The following is a 12,423-nucleotide window of genomic DNA, read 5'->3' as shown; positions in this document are numbered from 1 at the left end:
GGATAAGTATCCACTGTGCATAACAATTGGATACAGGTGGATAGCTTGAAATCTGTACTGTGGGGCAGGTGAGACAGAAGTATGTCTATGTCCTATATGAATTCAGTATGCTAAGTATGTATTCAGAGCCTACTTTACATACCCTGACCCACACCAAACACTTCCTTTACTGCCTGTGATGGATCAAGCAGAGAACTCCCTATCTTTCTACTTCACTCAGTCAGCAGGAACAAACTTCATTTATTATATTATTGATAGAAGCAGAAATAGAAAAAACTATATATGTAAACAAGTAAAGAATGACTATAACAAAGCCAAAGCTATATTGTTGTACTTCTTTTACAGACTGGTAATTATAGACAGTGTAGCTGCAAATTTCAAATAGAAACATAAAGAAATATTATGTTGAATATAGTGTCACTAATAACAGACTGATCATGGACTCTAAAAAACAGACAAATGGAGCTATTTAGAAAATAGCTCTGTTGTAATGGTGGAAAATCTATTTTGTTTGTTTTTAGTGAAACAAAAGGATTTTCAATAGGTCAAACTATCACTATTTTATAAATCATTGAGAAACAGGAAGAGAACACACATGCTGATCACAAAGATTAAATGTGGAATTTTGCCAGAGGATAGAATCAGTAACACTTTACATATTGTAAAGAATAGTTCAATTTTGTTAATGCTAATTAACTCTTCTTAATTAACTGTTTTATAATTATCCATTAGTTTCTTTTTTTTCTATTCCTATAAGCTACACACATTTTGGGAATGATGCTACATTTAAGGCTTATTTTAGATTTACTGATGGCTCTGCTCTTAGGGAATTTGCAGACCATGGGGGCCATATGGGTTGCCAGCCATGTGCAAGCTTTGTTTCTTTTTATGTGTTCCAAACTACAAACTTTTATCTCTTCTTTGAATATATCTTATAGTTCTACCTGAAACTATGAATTCCAAATTGCCTTTTTAATTTTTTTGGGGGGGCGGAGTCACTCCTGGTTATGCGCTCAAAAATCAATCCTAGCTTGGGGGACAAGATGGGACACTGAGGGATCAAACTGCGGTCTGTCCTAGGCTAGTGCGGGCAAGGCAGACACCTTACTGATTGCATCACAGCACCTGCCCTGCATTTTTTAAGCCAAGTACATGCTATATAGTTCTTTATTTTTAATTTTTAGGTTGAGTTGCATACCAAATTTTTCTCTTTTTAAATAATAATAAAATTAACATATATTATTATGTTATATTGATACATATAATTTAAAGTTTAATGAATTAATATTTCTTATAGAAGATTAGATCAAAATGTCTTCATAACAGTGATAGTTATAGTGTTTGATGAGAACTTTCAACTTTATTCCTTAGCAACTTTCAATATTCAATACAGTAATAGTAACTAATCACAATGCTATTGATTGAATAAATTTTTATGACTTCTTTGGTGTGTGTGAAAATTCTTCAATGGCCTTCAAAATTACTTTTGTAATTGCAAAGTTAGTATTTTCTGAATATGTTATTCTCTGAATATGTATATCAAAGAGGAACAACAATGTCTTCTGGATAACATTTCTTGTATAATATCATGTGTTGTGATCTCAATTTTTTGCCCACATGTCTTTACTGAGTTGGCTAAGTTGGCTATAACCCTACTTCAAATCCACACTACCACTACCTTATTTGGTATCCTGAAAATCACATAGGGTCACAGCTGAGCACAGAGCTAGACTAGATTTTTAATAATTGGGAATGAATCAACCCCCTTCTCAAAAATATATTATGTAGACATACTATGTTTTAATTGTGTCAAATGCTCTCACAGAATCAAATTATTGATGAGCTTTAATAGAGAGTTTCTGTGTTCTCACAGTTTCCAAGTTCTTCAATTTTGTTGTTGATTTTATTTGGGGGCCACTCTCTGTAGTTCTTAGGGTTTATTTTTGGTTCTGTACTCAGGGATTATTCCTAAACAGTGGGCTCAGGGGCCATATGGAAAATAGGTATCAAAGGAGGGTCCTTTATATGCAGACTTTTTATCTATTTTATTACAGCTCCAGTTATAGGAACTATAAGCAAAAACTACATTCATGAAAATATCAATGAAAATATTAAGTAACAAAGATGCACAGACTCAGGGCTACCTCTTGCAGGAGGTGACCTCTCCCAGGAGTCATAAACCAGGTTATATAGGGCTAGAAGCAGGAAGTCTTGACTTTTAAATTGATTGACTGTCGTCTAGGGTGTTTCATCATGTACTTTTATGCCTAGATATCTAGGATGGTATATCGTGATTTATAGGTCCTTAGGGTGTGCGTTGGAGGCAGGATATTGTGATTTATAGGGCCATGGCATCTGTGTCATTATTGTTGTGAAAGAAACTTAGCCATTACAAGGAATTTAGCCTTGATAGACTTATATTGAAACTTACCTTTAAGTTAACAAAATGGAGTTCCTTCTCTCCAGGCTTCACATTTACTTTACTCATCCAGTAACAAGAATGTTTGCAGTAAATTAAAGGATTATATTACATGCAGTGTGATTTGGCAAGCCTTTTGGATTATCTATTTGGCTATTACCTTCAGGTATAATCCATTATCCCTTAATCTCCATGAGCTTAAAATCTATAATTTTGAGAAATTGTTTACTTTCCCACTTATCAGAGAGTCCTGGAATTTCCATAAATGTAAAACTGTAGAATGGAAAAAGTCAAAAATGGGCCTGTTCACAGCAGCTTATTTTCTTCACCCATATGAATCATGCAAGTGCTTCTGATCCCATTTCTATTAAAACGTCTTTCTTTCTAGCTTAGTCATTATAGTAATAAGAGTCAGAGTGGGTTTGAGGTGCTGTGAATAATGCTCTTATTTACCAGGGCAAAGCTCTGCAGCTTAGAAATTTCTCCCCAGATAGCAATGGCTATTTATGACATGGGTTCCTCCTTGCTGAAAGGGTCCCTCCAACTCACAACTTCCAGGGAAAATTATAACTACCCTTTTATTGTTGGCATTTCAACTGCATTTTGGTCTTTGATGTTGTTTTGTTGTTGCAGTGATTTCAGAAGAATGAGTATATAGATTAATCCTACTTGGCCATTTGTATCCTTGACCATATAAAGTATTAATTCTTAACCAGCTTACTCTTAGTAGTTGAAGGAAAGGGGCAGGAAATAAATAAATAAATAAATAAGTAAATAAATAAATAAACACATAATGGTTATATGGTGATGATTGCTATATATTAAACAAAGAAAATAAGTAATCTAGAAAATGTTACAGAAATAAAGTGAAACTAAGAAATGTATTTTATGAGTAGATGACATTAGACTATCAAAACACTATCATTAAAAAATGAGAAGGAATGGACAGAAAGGTCCTGATATCAATGAGCTAACACATTCAAGGAATAAAGAAGATTCCACTGACTATAACATGATCAAGATGAGGCAGAAGTAGTGGTAGAAAATAAGGTCAGTGACACTAGATGCTGAAAGGAGGTAGTGCATTATTTTATTTCTGAGAATAATGAGAAACTATTACAACTTTAAGAAAAAGTCTAATATTTTATTTTTGGTTTGGTTTTGGGGCCACGCCTTGTGGATTTCAGGGGTTACTCTTGGCTTTATGCTCAGGAATTATTCCTGGCAGGCTTGAGGAAAAACATGAGATGCCAGGATTGAGTCAAAGTAAGCCAAGTACAAGGTAAAGTTTCCACCCATTATGTTATTACTCCACCCCCACAAATCTAAATATTTTATATAAAATTTAAAATAATTACACTGACTGCTCTCTTTGGAGAACAGGTTGTAGGAAGAAAGATCGAAAATAAGAATGTAAATAAGTTTCAACTATAAATGTAAATGAAAGATAATGGTGGCTTGATCAATCAGAACAAAGATGATGGTAAGAAGCAGTTATATTTATAATGTTTTGATGCTAACATTAACAAGATTTGATGGGATTAGATGGCTTTTTGATAGCACAAGAAAAAAATTTAGGTTGAAATTTATTAAAATATTGTAGGGCTGGAGTGATAGAACAGTGGCTAGGCATTTGGTCCCAGAGCTTGCCTTGAATGATTCCTGAGTACAGATTCCTGCCACAGAGTGCAGCTGTGTTTTGTCCAAAAATATAAAATTCATTAAAATATTTATTCATACTGTGTATGACAGCTAAATAGAAAAGTACACTATATTGCTGTGTTGTTTTGATCCTATATAAGGCTAATCTAATTTAGTAAAGTGGAAAATATAGTTAAATTTTGAGTCGAATGCCTAAAATACTTGAAGTTCAGCACAAGCCAAGCTATAGTAATAGAAATATATAGTAATAGTATAGAACTATAGTAATAAGACAGATCTTCCAAATGTGCTATTGAAGACTCTGCCTATAAACAGAACAGGGTCTTCAGTGATTCATTCTGACATTTTATGCTGATCACACTGGTTGACTAAAACTGAAAGCAGTGCTAAGACGTTGACATAAGAACCACATAGAAATATGCATTGCACATGCACAATGTTAGGAAATAATTCAAAACAGAGCATGTCTTCCACAGTAGAATCTTTTTTATGTGACTTCTGAAAATTTGCCATTTTATATTAAATACATAATGAGCTACATTTTTTTTGGCGATACCTGGCTCTGTGCTCAGAAATCGCTCCTGGCAGACATGGGGGACCATATGGGATGTAGAAATTCAAACCACCATCCATTCTGGGTGGGCTACTTGTGAGGCAAACACCCTACTGCAATGCTATCTCTCTGGCCCCTGAGCTATATTTTTAATATTGCACTCTTATCTAAAATTGTAAGTGTTAACATTTACCCTTATATTTTGTTGTCAAAAAACTATGTTCAAGCATTTATTTACACCATTTCTTGTGATGAATAAGTTTAAATTTTAGAATTTATTTTTCTTATTTGTGTGTAAAAATATTTGCACTCCTTTACTCAGGCCTTGGATAGTCATTCAAATTAAGTCATGATATACTATGTTTATTTATGTAATGGCAGTATACGTTTGAGTTTGTTGTTCATCATTTATGTATTTTTTTTCTACTCTTAAACCTAGTTAGCAGTATCTGTCTCTACAAATATGCTATTGGCACTTGCACTTTCAACTCAGGATGTTTTCCAATTCCAAACTGATTTCTAACCATAGCATAGTATTAGATAACAAATATGCCTAATATAAATAAATACATAGATTTAGATGATTTTAATAACAGATAAAATTACCTGTTTATTTTTTAATCATAAAAGTTGAACTTTGAAGTTAATCTTTCTGAAAGTAATTTTTGCAAAAAGAAAGACACATTAATTACATATAAATGGACTTTTAATGACTGTTTCATTTAGTACAATGATTTTGAAATTGATTTATATGTTGCATGTACCAGAAGTCCCATTTTATTGATGAGAAACTTTATTTTTAATGGTGAAAAATTGAAAATTTTAACTCTAGTACTAAAGTCATCATCAATGTTACAATGATATATTTCTTGAAGAAATCAACAAAATTAATAAATAAGCAGATTGTAAAGATGGAAAATATGTTAACCATTTAACTGATCAGTTTTTGTCTTTTGCGATAGTTTTAATGATGCATATGACATTATAAGAAATAGTTTTCCATAAATAATAGTTGCCTTAATAATTATTATTTTACCTTGAGGCCAGAGTTGTGGTGCAAGTGGTAGGACATTGGCCTTGCATGCACTAACCTGGGACCAGTGTTCCATATGGTTACCCAACCCAGGAGCTATTTCTGAGCATGTAGCCAGGAGTAAACCCTGAGCATCACTGGGTGTGGCCTAAAAGGCAAAATAATAATAATAATAATAATAATAATAATAATAATGTTACCTAGTTTTAGGTATTTGTCATTCTTTTCAAATTTCTTTACAGACTCATAGTTACCTATCAGCTACTTTCCTTTTGTCCAGAATTTTATTAATGGAATTATTTGTAAGCTTTCCAAATTTTTCTGTGTAAATGTTTAAGTAGTAAAATATGGCAATAATCACAGGTAGTTTAAAGTTTAATTATGATGAAGTGAGGCACAATTATAATTCATTAACCCTAACTAAATAAACTGACAATTACAACAATGTATACTATTTAGAGGAAGCTCTGTATTTATGAGGTAAAATTAAAAAATGGTAAATTTTACTTCAGGAGATATATCTGAGATGTAACAACCAAACTAAATCTATAAAAAAAATTACTAAGTGAATGACTATTACAAATAAAGCAAAACCAGAACCAAAGTAGATATAGTTCAAATTGTATAATATAGCAAGAAACTAATAAAAACAAATAAGAATAAGATGGCATAACATATAGCCAGAGTGTGTTCAAAATCTTAATGGATAAAAATGCGTAACAGTTAGAACAACAGAAAAGACAGACTTACCAAGGTAAACTAAAACAGTATGGTCAGAGTCCACTAAATGTTGATGTGCATCAGATTATTACAAAAACCTGGAAGGTAAATAATGACTTAATGAAGAAAAAAATTGGGTGAAAGGCCAGTTAATTGTCTGATTAACTAGTCATAAACCTGTAATGTTGACTTAGCAAGTGTGTTTGTATTTGAGAATATTTATATTTGAGAATCTGAGTTTATCAGCCCAGCTTGTTTGTACATCACCAACAATTTTATATATATATATATACATATATATATGATTTTCTTCTAATAATAGTTTCCATTCACCCAGGAAGACTAATAAACTCTTTTATAATTTCTGTGAAACTTAAATAATTCTGATCATACTCATGCATTGTTTGTACCTCTTATTTTTGGTGTTCCATGTAACTGCTTGTTCAGAATACATTTTATCTATTTTAATGTACAGAGGACAAGGCTAAGTCAAAATGAGGCTCTAAACGATGGTGTGTAAAAGAAAAATAACCAGACTAAATATTAGCACTTACAGAAGGAGAAAATTGTAATCAAATGAAAGTTAGGGACAATGTGAGGAAATGTTCAGCAGGTGAAAGCTATTCATATGTGAACTGCTAAAACAGTAGAAGTCAGTTGCCTTGCTTCCATGGTCATAAATGATCTTACTCTGGGTCTTTCCGAAAGCAGCAATAACTGTGATTGAGGATTAAAAAATAATGAAGATATAGTTTTAGAAGTTTAGACGTTTAAAAGATGCCTTAAGAAGACATATAAATATGGAAAATTTATACCAAAAAGTAGCAAATAGATGAAGGAATAGTAAATGGGATGTAACTGTAGAACTGTAGGCCACTGTGAACATTGTGTGAAGTGATGATATAAACTAGTAATAATATCAATTAGCACTATGTTAAGAAAGAAAGTTAGAAGAAAGCAAGAAATATTAAATAAAATAAGAAATAAGTTAGAAAACTTAGACATTGACAGCAGAGAGTAATGTGTCACTATTTGATTTTATATAGGGTACCTCTACCCACACTGTCCTGTGGAGAAACCAAATCACATCTTTTAATTTTTTGTAATTGATTAATCATGTATTATAGTTATGAAGTTTGTCTTGATTTAATTTAAGGAAAAAAACATATAAATAAACAAAATAAACTCTCTTAGAAATGCACTGCTCTATCTCTCCCTTGCTAGCTAAGACCTTATATTACCCCAAAGATCATCTTTGGTTTCTTTGTATCTGTTTGCAACTTGGTTTCAACCAAAACAAAGATCATCCCTTGTTCTTTTGTGTCTGTGTGTATATGTATACATACATATATGTATATTTATGTACATATGCATATGTATACATATACACATACACATATGTATATTTGTGTACATATGCATATGTATACACATATATATACACATATATATGTTTACAACTGGTTTTACCCCCCACAAACAGAGATTGTTTTGCATGTAAATCCTGACTCAGGGTAGCCTGAGCTATCTGTACTTACACTGTCCTTATTGCCCCACTTGAGGGGTGTTCTCTGCACTCAATAAAAATGATAGTTCTGGCAAGCAACTCACTCTCCATATGAGGTAGAAGATTGCCAGACTATAATTTTTCACCATCAGTCTGGTTTGAATTATTTCAAGTGTGACCGTAATTTAAATTAGTTTACCTGGGGTTAGATATCTGGAACATGGGGTGATTTTGTATTCCCTGTATGTCTTTTCTCTTATTATTTACTAAATCTCTTTCCTAAGAAAGTAGAACAATTTTACTTACAACCCCCAATTAAATAATTATGATTATGAAGCATTAATTGAACAAATACATATAGCATTCAAAAATATACAAATATATACATATCATCTAACTAAAATAAGTAACAAAATGTAATATAACAAAATAAACTAAAACAGTCATTTACAATGTTATACTATTTCCCATTAAATAAATTAAGTTTCAAAACCACTTTATCAAGGATGTTTCTATTTTGTCACATTAACTCTTTAGAAAAAAATAAGATAGGGCCTTGATTTATATTATTTTTACCAATGTTCACCTTCAAAATACATTATGAAGAAGTTAACAATATAAATTATATATAAAAATAGTGTTCTACACTAGAGTCAAAAGACAAATTTACCTACATCATTTAGCTTGGAGATCTGATCTGCAAGAGTAAACTATGGACATCTTACTATACAATATAAACTATTTACTTTCCCCTAATGGATTTTTTTCCTCTCTTGTACAAGAGCCATTATTTGTGCTGACAACTCTAAAGGTACCAGTAGGCCTAAGAATCAAATTGTTATATATATATTCTGACAATCATGTTATGTTCTTGTTATGACATGAATAAAAATTGATATTTTTTCCATCAGAATTCTAATGCAGTTTCTGTCATCCAAGAAACTTTGGACTCTGAACTTAATCTTAAAAATATGAATAATTTGGGGCCGGTGAGGTGGCGCTAGAGGTAAGGTGTCTGCCTTGTAAGTGCTAGCCAAGGAATGACCGCAGTTCGATGCCCTGTCGTCCCATATGGTCCCCCCAAGTCAGGGGCAATTTCTGAACGCTTAGCCAGAAGTAAAAAATGAATAATTTTAGACTTCTTGATCTTCTTGGGAATATCGTATATCTAGTTTTTAACAATGAATGTGTTACTGTTTTCAAAACAGTATTCACTGAAATTAATATTATGAAATTCTTTATATTGCATTTACATTGTAGAACATGTAAATACTATAAATTATGGATCTTTCAAAAATGTTTTTTCTAGAATTTGCTATTGATTTAAAAGCTTACTAGATCCCTGTGGATAAATAGAACCTAATCAACTTATAATAGAATTTTTACTCAGATGATTAAGTATTTAAAATTTTCTCAGAAAAAAACAATAAAATGTTTTATGTTTACAGACAAAATTCACTCAATAATCACAATTCAAAATATTATATTTTATATATATATTTTCAGATAATAGTTACATGGGAGAAGTCTCTTGATTGATCCATAATATTAATGTGAATGTAATAACTAAAGTAGTAAAAATATAATAGAGGGGCCTGAGCGATAGCATAGCAGTAGGGCATTTGCCTTGCATGCAGATGGGTTAAATTCCTGGCATCCCTTTTATCCCCTGAGACTGCCAGAAGCAATTTCTGAGAGCAAAGCCAGGAGTAATCCTTGAACACTGTCAGGTGTGACTATTTCCAAAGTGTTATAGCAAATATTTTTCATGCTTTGTTGCTGGTATGCATTTGGATGAGTTTGCGACCAGGTCTGAGAGCAAAAACTGTTGCTTGTCAGTGGTGAGGCAGATGGGGGGTGCGCTAAGGTCCAATGAAAACCTCCAGGAGTGACTTCGGTCTGGGGAGGAGGGAGATGGGGACATTGGTGGCGGGAAGGTTGCACTGGGTGAAAGGGGGTGTACGTTTATATTACTGAAACCCAACTGCAAACATGTTTGTAATCATGACACTTAAATAAATACATTAATTTTAAATGGGGGAGACGTTCAGCAGGTGTGAGAGTCTGCCCTGTGAGAATGGCAATTTCAATGGGCAATGACAATCCAAGACTGTCGCTGAAGGGACGGGGTTTCAATGTTTATTAAAAATAATTTATAAAAACCAAGGATCCTTATAACACTAATTTTATTCAATAGCTGACAAAAGCTTAAATTAATAATAGTACATGGAATTTAATTGAGAATCTAAAAATTAGAGCAGTTTATTGTTATTTTCTGCATATACAGAAAACTTAAAAGATCAACAGAAAAAATAAATTAAATAACAGAATTTGTAAAACATAGATTGTCCAAATATTACTTCTATTTTATGTAATATCAGGTTATTAGTATGTCATTATATTTGACCCTAAAAAATCATTTATCTTTAGATGAAATTGTATGTAGACACAAATAATATTAAGATGAAAAATTAATAATAAAATTAATCAAGAAGGATCCCATAAGATCAACAAATTTTGACAAAGAAAGATGGGCCATAAGAGAGGATAAGAGAATGCATCTAGAGTCAAATAGGAGACCAGTATGATACTGAAATTAGACTGAAATAAATATAAATAATAATTCAGGTGGCAGCAATGCTCTTTATGGCTAGTTAAATATTGAATGTACTTGGGTCCAGAACAATGGCACAGTGGTAAGGCGGTAAGGTGTTTGCCTTGCACGTGACTGACCTAGGACGGACACGGTTGGATCCCCTGGCATGCCAAATTGTCCCCCAAGCCAGGAGTGATTTCTGAGAACATATGAAGGAGTAATCCCTCAGCGTCACGGGGTTAGCCCAAAAACCAAAAAAATGAAAAAAAAATTGAGTGTGCTTTTGAGAGATGAGTTTAGAAACATTCTATTTTTTTCAAAATAAATTAGAATAAAAGTAATTCTAAAGTGAGCAGGTTGTTATTCAAAGATAAGATAAATGTAAAGTAAAAATACATAAAGTAAAATAGTAATAATAAGCAAGACAATATGAGAAATATTTTATATAAACTATATACAACCACATTGTTAATCTGAGTCAGTGCATGTAAAATTTATAGAAATGAATTTCTGCATCCAAATTGGATGACAGCAATCTTTTTTCCAAAAACAGGGAGAAGCCATACAAAACAATATTTTCTGACATCAGATAATAGGCAGTTGGGATTGTAACACTTGAAGAAGAGATTAATTCAAAAACTTCTTAAATGATCCTGTTTCTAATTCATAGCTGTTCAGCAGTTTCAGAAAGCTGATCTTGTGGCACACAGAAGTTGATGTTAAAAACAGAATTCACAGAGATTAGCATTTGGACTAGTGCAGCTTATTATTAGAGAATGACTTACACAGAGGAGGAATTTCTGATCTATGTAATTGTCATGCTTCTATGACTAACCTCTAAATTGCATATGCAGTTACTAAACAACAACAAACTCAAGAGAACATAGTCATATTATAGTCATAATACTCTAGAACTCAATAAACTTATACAACTTAAAAAAGAAATTTAAAAAACCTTAATGTTTAATAGTCTCAAATGGAAACAGTTTGGTTACTTTATTAATAACATTATGGATATTTTTGTTTTTCTTTTTAGTATTTTTTTAAATATGAAATACCACAAATTTGCATGTCATCCTTGCACAGGGACCATGCTAATCTTTTCTGTATCATTCCAATTTTAGTATATGTGATGCTGAAGCGAGCATGCTTTTTAGTATTTTTAAGGTATTTTATTTATTCAAACAGCCTGATGAACATGATGAACATGAACAATTTAGATCAGATGGCTTTTAGTATAGATTATTTTATATAATTAATGTTGCCCTTTATAGATTTTCTTGTACAGTTATATATTTAAATGTATAGCAACTGATATAACATTTAGTTTTTATACAAATATTTACATATATTTACTTTTAGCAATTTTTAAATTAATAAAATTATAGTGTTTTTTCCAGATTCATATAATTTACTCAGTTTAATAGATATATAATATCATTTTGATATACAATCATTATTTTGACCATCCCATTATTATCTTTATTCTATAAAATTTCTATTTAAGCACCATGATTACAAGCATCATTGTAGTTGGTGATGGTGGGAATGTTGCACTGATGAAGGGAGGTGTTCTGTTTATGATTGAAACATTTGGTTTTAGTAGTGCAACATCCCTATAATAAATACACTTCATCAGTTAAAACAAATAAAACTACAATCTTTATGGTTTGGATAAAATAAATAGCATTATGTTGAGTAAATAAGCCAACAAACATTTGCACATATATAATTATATTTAAACCAAATTTTAGAAAATGGAACTAAATTCTAATGACAGAAAATGATTCAGAAATTTTGTGAGAATCCTGACCGTGTTAAATATAAAGAAATAAAGAAAATATTGTGCAGTTTTTTCTGAGTGTATATACATATATAAAGTCTATGATTTTTACACTTGCCAAATTGGTACATGTGTTTAAATGGGTCAAGT

At 31.7% G+C, this 12,423-nt stretch overlaps 1 non-coding gene across 1 annotated transcript; it reads right to left on the bottom strand.

Annotated features, from left to right (window-relative positions):
• Positions 1-11,533: 11,533 nt before the first annotated feature.
• LOC126007523 (U6 spliceosomal RNA) lies at positions 11,534-11,638 on the bottom strand. The gene has a single exon (XR_007495079.1). It is a non-coding gene; the product is annotated as a U6 spliceosomal RNA (small nuclear RNA).
• Between the last annotated feature and the right edge of the window lie 785 nt (positions 11,639-12,423).

This window comes from Suncus etruscus, chromosome 4 (assembly GCF_024139225.1).
Source record: "Suncus etruscus isolate mSunEtr1 chromosome 4, mSunEtr1.pri.cur, whole genome shotgun sequence".
Lineage (NCBI taxonomy): Eukaryota > Metazoa > Chordata > Mammalia > Eulipotyphla > Soricidae > Suncus > Suncus etruscus.
This window is presented reverse-complemented; position numbering and strand designations above follow the sequence as displayed.